General features: G+C 42.5%; 1 protein-coding gene across 2 annotated transcripts in view; it reads right to left on the minus strand.

Annotated features, from left to right (window-relative positions):
- The window catches only part of ASXL2 (ASXL transcriptional regulator 2), a 162,833-nt gene that overhangs the window by 135,537 nt on the left and 13,674 nt on the right, over positions 1-13,622 (minus strand). The window lies entirely within an intron of this gene.

Genomic DNA, 13,622 nt, shown 5'->3' on the forward strand with positions numbered 1-13,622 from the left:
AAGCCAAGGGTAAAGCGCAGAATAAGAGAAAAATTAAAACTTTGTTAACTCCAGCAACCACTGGAGTTAAGTCTGCATGATGTAAGGCTAAAGCTAACAGCTTTCTTGCTCCACAGAGTTTGAGGATCAAATTAACACCCCAAACAAAGAGACAGAAACACAGCCGGGCGCGGTGGCTCACGCCTGTAATCCAACATTTTGGTAGCCCGAGGTGGGCGGATCCCGAGGTCAGGAGATCGAGACCATCCTGGCTAACATGGTGAGACCCCGTCTCTACTAAAAATACAAAAAATTAGCTGGGCTTGGTGGGCGGGCACCTGCAGTCCCAGCTACTTGCAAGGCTGAGGCAGGAGAATGGCGTGAACCTGGGAGGAAGAGGTTGCAGTGAGCCAAGACAGCGCCACTGCACTCCAGACTGGGTGACGGAGCAAGACTCTGTGTCAAAAAAAAAAGGCTGGGTGCGGTGGCTCACGCCTGTAATCCCAGCACTTTGGGAGGCCGAGGCGGGCGGATCACAAGGTCGAGATCGAGACCATCCTGGCTAACATGGTGAAAACCCATCTCTACTAAAAATACATAAAAATTAGCCATGGGTGGTGGCAGGTGCCTGTAGTCCCAGCTGCTCAGGAGGCTGAGGCAGGAGAATGGCGTGAACCCAGGTGGCGGAGCTTGCAGTGAGCCGAGATCACACCACTGCACTCCAGCCTGGGCGACAGAGCGAGACTCCGCCTCAAAAAAAAAAAAGGGGGGGGGAGAGAGACAGAAACACAATCTTGATAATGCATGTATTTATTTATTTAGAGACAGAGTCTTGCTCTATCAGCCAGGCTGGAGTGCAGTGGCGTGATCTCAGCTCACTGTAGCCTCCATCTCCCAGATTCAAGCAATTCTCCCACCTCAGCCTCCCGAGTAGCTGGGATTACAGGCACGCACCACCACGTCTAATTTTTGTTTTTTTGTTTTTTGAGATGGAGTCTCACTTTGTCACCAGGCTGGAGTGGAGTGGTGCAATCTCAGCTCACTGCAACCTCCACCTCCTGGGTTGAAGCGATTCTCCTGCCTCAGCCTCCCAAGTAGCTGGGACTATAGGCGCATGTTACCATGCCCATCTAATTTTTGTATTTTTATTACAGATGGGGTTTCACCATGGTGGCCAGGCGAGTCTCAAACTCCTAACCACAGGTGATCTGCCCACCTCAGCCTCCCAAAGTGCTGGGATTACAGGTGTGAGCCACTGCGCACCTGGCCTATACCTCTTTTTGTTTTTTTTTTTTTTTTTGGTTGACACCAGTGTTTATTTCAGGAAGCAGGACTTCCAGACCTGGGTCTGTCCAGTGGAGTCCTGGAGCCTCCAGCTTCTCACTTGGCCTTTGGGTTATGAAACTTGTATCCAGCAAAAACAGCCTTGTCCCCAAGAGCCTCCCCGATCCTCAATGAATTGGTTGTATTTGGCCAGATGCGCCAAGGGGTAGGGGGTGCCAGTCTTGATCTGTCCTGTGCAGAGTCCCACCACAAGGTCAGCAATGAAAATGTCCTCAGTCTCCCCAGAGGAGTGGCTCACCATCACCCCTCGGCCGTTAGAGTGAGCCAGTTTGCACACCTGGATCTATTTGGTCACCGAGCCAATCTGGTTGACCTTCAGCAGCAGACAGCTGCAGGCCTTCTTCTCAAAGGACTGAGCAATCCTCTTGGGGCTGGTGACTGTCAGGTGACTGTCAGGTCATCCCCCACAATCTGGATGTCCACCCCTGAGAGGAACGAGGTCCAAGTGGCCAGTCAATCTGGTTAAAGGGGTCCTCGATGGAGACAAGTCTAGGTGGCAGCTGGGACAGTGTGCTATACCTCATTTTTAATACTACATAGGCTACAAGTTCTAGAATAATGCCAAATAGTAGTAATGATAGAAATTTCTTCATCACATGTCTAATTTTTTCAAATACTTGTTTCTAGCAATTTGCCATCATTGTGTTATTGGCTGTTAGTTTGATTTTTGGGGGGGAGGGAGGGGAGATGGGCAGCTTTTCTCAATAAAGCAATTCAAAAAACAAGGCTCTTTCCAATGTGGTAAGCCATGTGGTAAGCCATGTGGTAAGCCATGGAGTTCTTCTGTATCCAACCCGAAAAGAGAACACATAGAAAAAGCACACCCTATTCTTGAGTACCTTGGCTAGGAAGTGACACGTATTACTTCTGCTCACATTCTACCGCAAAAATAGTCACTTGGCACTATCTAGACACAAGAGAGTCTAGGAAATAAAATCCTTGTCTGGGTAGCTGGGACAAGGATTGTACCTATATGTACCCATCTCTACATACAGTTTTCATCATTGACTTAGTAATTTAATGAATCAATAATTTTCTAATAACAAAGTAGCTTTGCATTTGTGGAATAAACTTCCAATTAATCATGGAGCTATATTGGCCACCTCATCATCCTAGACTAAGGCAGGCACTCTCCTGCTTCAGAATCTTTGCACTGTCTACTCCGTCCATGTAGAATGCTCTTTTCCTGGATGTATGCAAAGCTTCACTGCCTTCATGTTTGGTCAAATGTCAACTTCTCAGTGAAGTCTTCCCTGAATATCCTATTTAAATTACGAACTACTTCAAAACCAGCCCAGCATTCCCCAGTCATCCAGCTTTCCTTTTCCACACAGCATTTACCACTAACATACTATATACTGTAATTTATTTATTTACCATGTTGTCCATCTTTCATCTCTACCTACAAATCTGTTAAATTCCATGCAGGCATAAATTTATTTTATTTTATTTATATTATTATTATTTTTTTTGAGACAGAGTCTCTCTCTGTCACCCAGGCTGGAGGGCAGTGGCGCGGTCTCAAATCACTGTAATCTCTACCTCCTGGGTTCAAGCAATTCTGCAGGCAGGCATTTTATTTCTCCTCATTTTTTCACTACTATATCCACAGATCCTACAGCAGTGCCTGGCATATAGTAAGTGCTCAATAAATATTTAACTTCATTCAATGTTGAATACAATGAATCTCCACATCTATGACACTGAGATTTAGCGTTTGCAAATTGATCCTACTCTAAGCCAACCTAAGACAATTACTAAAGAACTGCTCCCTCCATTAGCTTACAGATGTAAACAACTGATTCTTTTAAATTGACAATATTTATAACATTTCCCCTGGTCTGTCTAAATCTCTTATCCTATATAGTGAAAGCCAGAAAAGGTTTCAGAACAAAATGACAAAATGGCCTCTCCATCACAACCCAGGGTATATTAGTTTGGTGTCTTCCTTTACTCCATAGCAGCCATGTCCTCCTCATCTCCATTGTGTCTACATTAAAAAAAAAAAAAAAAAAAAAAAAAAATTTGGCCAGGAGCAATGGCTCACGCCTGTAATCCCAGCACTTTGGGAGGCTGAGGCAGGCAGATCATGAGGTCAACAGATGGAGACCACCCTGGCCAACATGGTGAAATACCATCTCTACTAAAAATACAAAACTTAGCCGGGTGTGGTAGTGCACGCCTGTACTCCCAGCTACTCAGGAGACTGAGGCAGAAGAATCGCTTGAACCCCGGAGGCGGAGGTTGCAGTGAGCCGAGATCACACCACTGCACTCCAGCCTGGCGACAGAGCGAGATGCTGCCTCAAAAAAAAAAAAAAATTTAAAGCCTAATATACAGAGGGAAATTAATAAAGGGAAGAAATGGTGACAAATAAAGTGAACATAAGTAGATATCTAATATTTTTGTTGTTGTTTTTTTGAGATGGAGTTTCACTCTTTGTTGCCCAGGCTAGAGTGCAATGGTGTGATCTTGGCTCCCTAGAACCTCCGTCTCCTGGGTTCAAGTGATTCTCTTGTCTCAGCCTCCTGAGTAGCTGGGATTACAGGTGCCCGCCACCATACCCGGCTAATTTTTGTACTTTTAGTAGAGGCGGGGTTGCGCGATGTTGGCCAGGCTGGTCTCGAACTCGTGACCTCAGGTGATCTGCCTGCCTCGGCCTCCTGAAGTGGTGGGATTACAGACGTGAGCCACCGCACCTGGCCTCTTCTTTTTGAGACAGGGTTTTGCTATGTTGCCCAGACTGGTCTTGAATTGCTAGGCTCAAGTGATTCTCCCACCCCAGCCTTCCAAGTAGCTAGGATTGCAGGCACACACCACCACACCCAGCTAAGAAACCTGAATTTTATGTGAAAAACTTCAGACTGAAATATATATTTAATTACTTACATTTTATACTTTTCTAACCATTTAAGGCAATATTATTTAATTATAGCTGAACTTCCAAGCTGTCTTATAACTTTTAAGCAGAAAGTGTTACCCTTAAAATATATCCCTTATGTGGCAAAACTAGTGATTTCATACATTGCTGGTGGCATTACAAATAGGTATATACCTTAAATAAAGCAACGTAACAAAGAAGCAAATTACAAGTAACAAGTAACCGTATTTGTTATCTCTCCAAAAGAAATACCACAAAATACAGGGATGAGTTCCAACTCTTACGATGGACTAAGCATATTCCACTCTGTCACTCCCACTGACTGTAGCTATACAACCTGGACAAAACACAGAAAGGAGCTGAAGACTCTGCAAAGTAAACAGACTTTTCTTAAGCTCACGTGGACTATCCACCAAGACAGACTACATCCTGAGCCATAAAATACACCTTAACAAATTAAAAAAAAAAAAAAATCATACAATGTCTGTTCTCAGAGTACAGTGGAATTCAACTAGAAATCATTAAGATAGTTGGAAAATCCCTAAACATTTGGAAACTAAACAGTACACTTCTAAATAACACATTGATCAAATAAGAAATCTCAAAATAAGTTTAAAATATTTTGTCTCAGAGGGAAAAAAAAAGATCTATGCTGGGTGTGGTGGCTCATGCCTGTCTGTAATCCCAGCACTTTGGGAGGCCAAGACTGGTGATCACTTGAGCTCAGGAGTTCAAGACCACCCTGGGCAACATGGTGAAACTCCATCTCTACAAAAAATACAAAAATTAGCCGGGCATGGTGGTGCATGCCTGTAGTCCCAGTTACTTGGGAGGCTGAGGTGGGAGGACTGCCTGAGTCCAGGAGGCAAAGGTTGCAGTGAGCTGAGATCACACCACTGCACTCCAGCCTGGGTGACAGAGAGCTAGACCCTTCCTCCAACAAAAACAAAACACAAAAAGAACTAAAATCAAAACTTAAGCTTCCATTTTTAAAAACTAGAAAAGCAAATTAAATCCAAAGTAACAGAAGAATAGAATAAAAATTATAACAGAAAACAATGAAATTGAAAACAAGAAATCAATACGAAAAAACTAACAAAACCAAATGCTGCTTTCTGGAAAGACCAATAAAATCAATAAGCCTCTAGCCAGGCTAAGTAAAAAAGAGAGAAGACACAAATTAGAAGTATCACAAATGAAAGGAGAAACATCACTACAGTTCCCATGAACACTGAAAAGATAATACATTTTGAACAATTCTATGCCCACATACTTGATAACATAGAAGAAAAGGTCAATTCCTTGAAAAACACAATCTGACAAAACTCACACAAGAAAAAACACATAATCCTGAATAGGCCTATCATATATTAAAGAAACTGAATTAATCATTACTAACCTTTCAAAACAGAAACTCTCAGGCCCAGACAGGTTTATTAGTGAACTCTACAAAACACTTAAAGGAACTATACCAGTTCTCTACAATATCTTCCAGAAAACGGAAGCAAAAGGAATACAAAAAGTCCCCAATTACAGTGATTTGATTTTTCAAGTTTATGTTGCTGCAAAAGCCATACTCATTCAGTAGAAACCATACTTGTGATGCTGGACAGCAGCAGTGAACCCAAGCTCCCAGTCAGCCATGTATTTTCAACTTAGGATATCTTCAATTTACAATAGGCCTCTTGGGACATAACCCTATTGTAAATCAAGAAGCATCTGTACTTACTAACTCATTCTATCAGGCCAGTATTAAAAGAGTAAAAACTACAGACCCACATCTCTCATGAATATAGATGCAAAAATCCTCAACAAAACCCAACAAATCAAACTGAACAAAGTAAATGATAGCAGGCAGACTGGGGAAGATCAGACTCCAAAGTACTGTACTGTGTCAGATGGTAGAATGATGAGGGATTTTTTTCCTCTATTTTCCAGTTAAAGTCATATTATTCCTACATTTAAAAAATTCATTTGCCGGGCGCGGTGGCTCAAGCCTGTAATCCCAGCACTTTGGGAGGCCGAGACGGGCGGATCACGAGGTCAGGAGATCGAGACCATCCTGGCTAATACGGTGAAACCCCGTCTCTACTAAAAAATACAAAAAAACTAGCCGGGCGAGGTGGCGGGCGCCTGTAGTCCCAGCTACTTGGGAGGCTGAGGCAGGAGAATGGTGTAAACCCGGGGGGCGGAGTTTGCAGTGAGCTGAGATCCGGCCACTGCACTCCAGCCTGGGCGACAGAGCGAGACTCCATCTCAAAAAAAAAAAAAAAAAAAAAAAAAATTCATTTAACTTTTGTGAAATGGAGGAAATCTATGTACACATTCTCCTAACTAAATTTTAAATATCAGTATTAATAGAGTGAAAAAACAATGCATTAATCCTAACTTAGAACCAAGTTTCACAAACACTGAAGTGAAGTAAATCTATGTATGTCTAGGACATTAATAAGGAGGGCTAACAAAATGTTTGATTGGATATAATTAAGAAAATACCTAAAACTGATACAAAACAAAACAAACAAATTTAGAAATTACAATGTTTTAAGGCACTGAAAAACTAAGGAGCTTCACTTACATTAAAATGGCATGTATCAGGATATAAACAATTACAAAAGTATGATGGTACATTATGCTTTTACTGATTCCATTCTCCAACCACTTAATCAATCTTCAATACATTAGACCTCCAAGATCTAAATATCCAGTTCCACAAGAAGGGGAAAAATTAGCCAAAAAATACATTTCAAATTAATTTGACAAGCATTTATTAAATGCCTATTATGTGCATACTACACAACAATTGTTAAGGATAAAGAATAATATGTGAGGTTTTTTGTTTGTTTGTTTGTTTTAGAATCCCGCTCCGTCAGCCAGGCTGGAGTGCAGTAGCATGATCTCAGCTCACAGCAACCTCTGCCTCCCAGGTTCAAGTGATTCTCCTGCCTCAGCCTCCCAAGTAGCTGGGATTACAGGTACACACCACCATGCCCGGCTAATTTTTTTGGTACTTTTAGTAGAGATGGGGTTTTACCATGTTGGCCAGGCTTGTCTCGAACTCCTGGCCTCAGGTGATCCACCTGCCTCGGCCTCCCAAAGTGCTGGGATTACAAGTGTGAGCCATCACACCCAGCCAAAACATAAGATTTTTAGAAGACATTAATTCTTGCCCTCAAAAAAGCTCTTATTTTGGTAGGAAAGACAGATGGACAAATTCATTACAATACAATATTTTTAAATACAACCAAATTTTAAAATGCAAACAAAGAAGCTCATGGCCGGGCATGGTGGCTCATGCCTTTAATCCCAGCACTTTGGAAGGCCGAAGCACGCAGATCACAAGGTCAGGAGATTGAGACCATCCTGGCTAACACGGTGAAACCCCATCTCTACCAAAAAATATAAAAAATTAGCCAGGCGTGGTGGTACACCCATGCAGTCCCATCTACTCAGGAGGCTGAGGCAGGAGAATCGCTTGAACCCAGGAGGCAGAGGTTGTAGTGAGCCAAGAGCGTGCCACCGTACTCCAGCCTGGCGACAGAGCGAGACTCCATCTTTAAAAAAAAAAAAAAAAAAATCTCACAGCAGGAAGTAATTAACAATTAACTTATCTGGACATGAGTTCTCTGGAACTTAAAATAAAAACAGCGGCCAGGCGCAGTGCCTCACGCCTATAATCCCAGCACTTTGGGAGGCCGAGGCGGGCGGATCACGAGGTCAGAAGATCGAGACCGTCCTGGCTAACATGGTGAAACCCCATCTCTACTAAAATATACAAAAAATTAGCCGGGCATGGTGGTGGGCGCCTGTAGTCCCAGCTACTGAGGAGGCTGAGTCAGGAGAATGGCCTGAATCCAGAAGGCAGAGCTTGCAGTGAGCCCAGATCATGTCATTACACACTCTAGCCTGGGGGACACAGTGAAACTCCATCTCAAAAAAAAAAAAAAAAAAAAAAGGAAACAAAAACAGGTCGGGTGCGGTGGCTCACACTGTAATCTCAACACTTTGGGAGACCGAAGCGAGCAGATCACTTGCGGTCGGGAGTTCGAGACCAGCCTGGCCAACATGGTGAAACTCCATCTCCACTAAACGTACAAAAATTAGGTGGGTATGGTGGCGGGCCACTGTAATCCCAGCTACTCGGAAGGCTGAAGCAGGATAATTGGTTGAACCCGGGAGGTGGGGGTTGCAGTGAGTTGAGGTCACGCCACTGCACTCCAGCCTGGGTGACAGAGCAGGACCCCGTCTCAAAAAAATAAAAATTAAAATTAAAATTAAATAAAACAGAAGTAAACTCAATCAAGTGAAGAAAGGTGTGGGAATTTCAGAAAAAGTAAACAACAAAACAGGTATGTCCAGAAGAAATGGCATGTTTCATGAACTACTCGTTAATGGTGGAGCACTGGGCACAAGAGCAGCAACAGTAAAAGAGAACTGAACAGAGAGGCAAGGGTAAGATCATAATAAAACACTCTTAATGCCAGGTAATGAGCCTTCAATTTACCTTACTGGCAGGTGAGGAGTTAGCAAAAAACTAAGGAAAAAACATTACAATGAGACTCATATTTTAAGATTATTCTAACAAAAATAGGGAGGTCAGATGGATTGCAGAGCTTTAACACACAGGTAATGAAATCCAGTTTCGCAAACTATAGCAACTGAGGCACAGGAATTGGAAATGGAAATGAGAAAAGAGATTTCAAAAATCCATAAGACTTTTAGTGGCACGTGACCTTAAAAAATAAAAACACAGATGATGATTCTAGGTTTTTAAAATCTTGATAAAAGAAAGGAAAATGAAATATAAAAGGAAGAACATGTTTTGAAAAGTTAGATTTAGTTTTGGGCACAGGGTAATCTTTTACTTAATCACAGAAAACAACAAGTTAAAGTAGTATATCTCAAACTTTAGTAGTATTTAAAAGAAAAAAAATCTCAGGGCTCACACCATACCAGGTTAAGTTACAACATTTTATATGAACATACACACAAATGATACTAAATTATACTAGGTATAAATCTCTTAGGCGTATTGCTCTCACACAATTACAAAAATAAAACATATTTACAATTTACAATTTTTTTTTTTGAGAAGGAGTTTTGCTTTCATTGCCCAGGCTGGAGTACGACAGCACGATCTCAGTTCACTGCAACCTCCACCTCCTGGATTCGAGCAATTCTCCTGTCTCAGCCTACCGAGTAGCTGGGATTACAGGCGCCTGCCACCGCGCCCAGCTAATTTTTTGTATTTTGATTAGAGAAAGGGTTTGCCATGTTGGCCAGGTTGGTCTTGAACTCCTGACCTCAGGTGATCCACCCACCTCAGCCTCCCAAAGTGCTGAGATTACAGGCATGAACCATCGCACTGGGCTACAATTTACAATTTAAATCCAATATAGGCCAGGCGTGGTGGCTCACACTTGTAATCTCAGCACTTTGGGAGGCTGAAGGGGGTGGATCACTTGAGGCCAGGAGTTCAAGACCAGCCTGGCCAACAGGGCAAAGTCCCGTCTCCACTAAAATACAAAAAATTGTCCTGGTGTGGTGGCGTGTCCCTGTAAGTCCTAGCTACTTGGGAGGTAGAAGCATAAAAATTGCTTGAACCTGGTAGGCAGAGATGATAGTGAGCTGAGATCATGCCGTTGCACTCCAGCCTGGATGACAGAGCGAGACTCTGTCTCGAAAACAAAATAAAAATAAAAATGATATAAAAAATTTTAAAAATCCAAATATAAAACAATGAGCTTCCATTTTAAGTAAAAATTAAACTAACCTTGGACTGTTAACTACATCACAATGGTCTTAACTCCAACTGCATGAGACCTGAGATGTGCTCTGTGAACACATGTAACCACATTTTCTTATTTAAACTATGGTGAAACCTTCATTCCATTAATGCACCATGATGACAGCTGTGATCTTTGCTTGGTACAAATGCATCATTTCCCTACTGTCTGCCTACTCCATCAAATATGGATACCAAAATCACACAGCAAGTTAAAAATATACAATTTTTAAGACTGTCATTAAAGCTGAAGACTTCAATTTCTTGTCTTTTTTTTTTTTTTTTTTTTTTTTTGAAGCAGAGTCTCGCTCTGTCACAAGGCTGGAGTGCAGTGGCACCATCTTGGCTCACTGCAACCTCTGCCTCCCGAGTTCAAGCAATTCTCCTGCCTCAGCCTCCCAAATAGCTGGGACTACAGATGCGTGCCACCACGCCTGGCTAAGTTTTGTATTTTTAGTAGAGATGGTGTTTCACCAGGTTGCCCAGGATTGTCTCAATCTCTTGACCTCGTGATCTGCCCACCTTGGCCTCCCAAAGTGCTGGGATTATAGGCACGAGCCACTGCGCCTGACAAAACTTCCATTTTCATAGACAACTTTCAGAATCAGCAAATGCCCTACAGGAGGTCTATAAGAAATCTAGTTTGAAAAAACATTTTCATTAAAACTTTGTCATTTACTACCTTTTATCTGCTAGAAAACAGAGCTGAAAAGCACATATGAAGCAATCCAATACTAAGACTGGGAAATGCTTGCCCCTTTTGCCCCCCACATCTGTTCTCAAGGTATGACTTTTATATTCCAAACCAGTAACAGCTTTTCACCTGGCAAAAGTATCCTTAATTTTTGTCAGAAATAAATATATCAATATTTACTTTTTAAAAAATGTTTGAGACAGAGTCTTGCTCTGTTGCCCAGGCTGGAGTATACAGGCATGATCTCGGCTCACTGCAACTTCCAACTCCCGGGTTCAAGTGATTCTCCTGCCTCAGCCTCCTGAGTAGCTGGGATTACAGGCACACGGGCCCACATCCAGCTAATTTATTTATTTATTTATTTTTGAGACAGAGTTTCGCTTTTGTTGCCCAGGCTAGAGTGCAATGGCGCAATCTCAGCTCACCGCAACCTCCGCCTCCCAGGTTCAAGCGATTCTCCTGCCTCAGCCTCCCAAATAGCTGGGATTACAGGTATGCACCACCATGCCTGGCTAATTTTGTATTTTTAGTAGAGACGGGGTTTCTCCATGTTGGTCAGGCTGGTCTCGAACTCTCAATCTCAGGTGATCCACCTGCCTCGGCCTCTCAAAGTGCTGAGATTATAGGCGTAAGCCACCGCGCCTGGCCCTTATTTTTGTATTTTTAGTTGAGACAGTGTCTATCTCAAAACAAACAAACAAAAAAGAATGAGAATTGTATTGTGATGTGGACTATTCCAAGACCTCTTTTATGTGTGGAAACTTCAGGAGGCTGGCAGAAAAGTACAAGGCCAGGCGCAGTGGCTCACACTTGTAACCTCAGTGTTTTGGGAGGCCAAGAAACAAAGATAGAATGAGGCCTGGAGTTTGAGACCAGACTGGGCAACATAGTGAGACCCTGCCTCTACAAAAAAACAAAACAAAAAGATCTTAAGGTGTTGAAAAGCTGCAAGTGGCATAAGTATAGGTAAAAAAAGGTATGAAATGAGAAAAATGTGAAAGACAACAAAAGAAAGTTATCTCTCCTCCCACCAGTCTTTCCTGCCCTCTACAATAATTCCCACAAATGTCCCAATCTGCTTAAAACATATACATTATTATCTCCTGCCTAAAAATTCTCTATTACTCCTAGAAAATACCTGTCAGCCCAACTTCTACAACCCTTCACATTTTGGCCCCAACCGACCTTTTCTGATTTTGTCTTCCATTATGCTACATAACACTCACAGGTTAATTAGCCATGCATTGAACAACCTGCATTTTTCAGTCTTTTCTCTTTTCAGCTCTTCCCTCTGCCTGGAATCCCCTTGCCTATCATTCACTTGTAAATACTTTATCCATCATCCTAGAATACCCAAGTCAAACCTTCTTTGAGACAACCCTGCTCCAACATACTCCCAAATTTTAGTATTACTATTAGATTGCTATTATGTAGCTTCAACAACACAGATTCATTTCATTTATAAGTTTTATTATCAAACAGCATAAAACAACACAAATTTATCTCACAGTCTCAAGTGTATCAGGATTCTGGGTACAGGTTAGCTGGGTCCTCTACTTAGGATCTCAGTAGTCTGAAATTGCAGCATCAGCTAAGGCTGTGAATTCACCTGAGTCTTGGGATGCTCTTCCAAGCTCACCAGTTGTTAGTTGTTGGCAGCTTTCAGTCCCTTTTGGATGCAGGACTGAGGCTCTATTTTCTTCTAGCTCTTAGACAGGTGTCACTCAGCTCCTAGAGGCTGCCTGCCATTCCTTGCCACATGGTCTTCTCCACAGACAATTCACAACATGGCTTGTTTGCTTCAAGACCAGAAGGAAAATCTCTCTTGCATCAAATTTCTCTTCTCTCTGACCTCTAAATTGTGTTTTAATGGGCTTGCCTGACTAGGTCAGGTTCACCCTTTTGATTAAAGTCAGAGTATAGTCACTCCTCGATGCCCAGGAGGATGTGTTCCAGGACCATCTGCAGGTATCAAAAAACTCAAGTCCCAAAGTTGGCCCTATGTAACTTGTAAATACGACAAGTACCAAAAGGCAGCCCTCCATATAAACACAGTTTTCACATCCCTGGAATACTGTATTTTCAATACGCATTTGGTTGCAGATGCGGAACCCACTGATATGGAGGGCTGTCCATATTTAATGAAAAGAAATCCACCCATAAGTGGACCCATGCAGTTCAAACCAGTGTTTCTCAAGGATCAACTGTAATTATCTCTGCAAAACACCTTCATCTTTGCTGTAAAACAACCAAATCACAGGAGTTGTTATATCCCACTGTATTCATAGGTCCTGCTCATGCTTGAAGGATGGGTATTATACAAATGAGAATATTCTGGCCATCTTAGAATACTCTCTACTAAAACTAAATTCCCATGAGATTTACATATATACGTACGTGTGTGTGTGTGTGTGTGTGTGTGTGTGTGTGTGTGTTGTTTTACTTGAGACAGGTTCTCGCTCTGTAGTCCAGGCTGGAGTGCAGTGGCACAATCTCAGCTCACTGCAGCCTCAACCACTTGCACTCAAGCTATCCTCCCACCTCAGCCTCCTGACTATCTGGGACCACAGGCATGTGCCACCATGCCGAGCTAATTTTTTTATTATTTGTAGAGATGAGGTCTCACTACATTGCCCAGGCTGGTCTCAAACTCCTGGGCTCAAGTGATTCTGCTGCCTAGGCCTCCCAAAGTCCTGGGATTACAGGTGTGAGCCACTGTTGCCAGCCTATACATTTTTTAAAGACAGAGTCTCGCTACATTGTCCAGGCTGGTCTTAAACTCCTGAACTCAAGAGATCCTCTTCCCTCAGTCTCCCAAGTAGCTGAGATTATAGGAGGGCACCACTGCACTCAGCAATATATTTTTTAAAATACATTTTCATAAATATCAGTAACAAACCATTAAAAGTATAATGGAGGCTGGGCACAGTGGCTCACAC

The sequence above is a fragment of the Rhinopithecus roxellana genome, chromosome 17 (genome assembly GCF_007565055.1).
Source record: "Rhinopithecus roxellana isolate Shanxi Qingling chromosome 17, ASM756505v1, whole genome shotgun sequence".
Lineage (NCBI taxonomy): Eukaryota > Metazoa > Chordata > Mammalia > Primates > Cercopithecidae > Rhinopithecus > Rhinopithecus roxellana.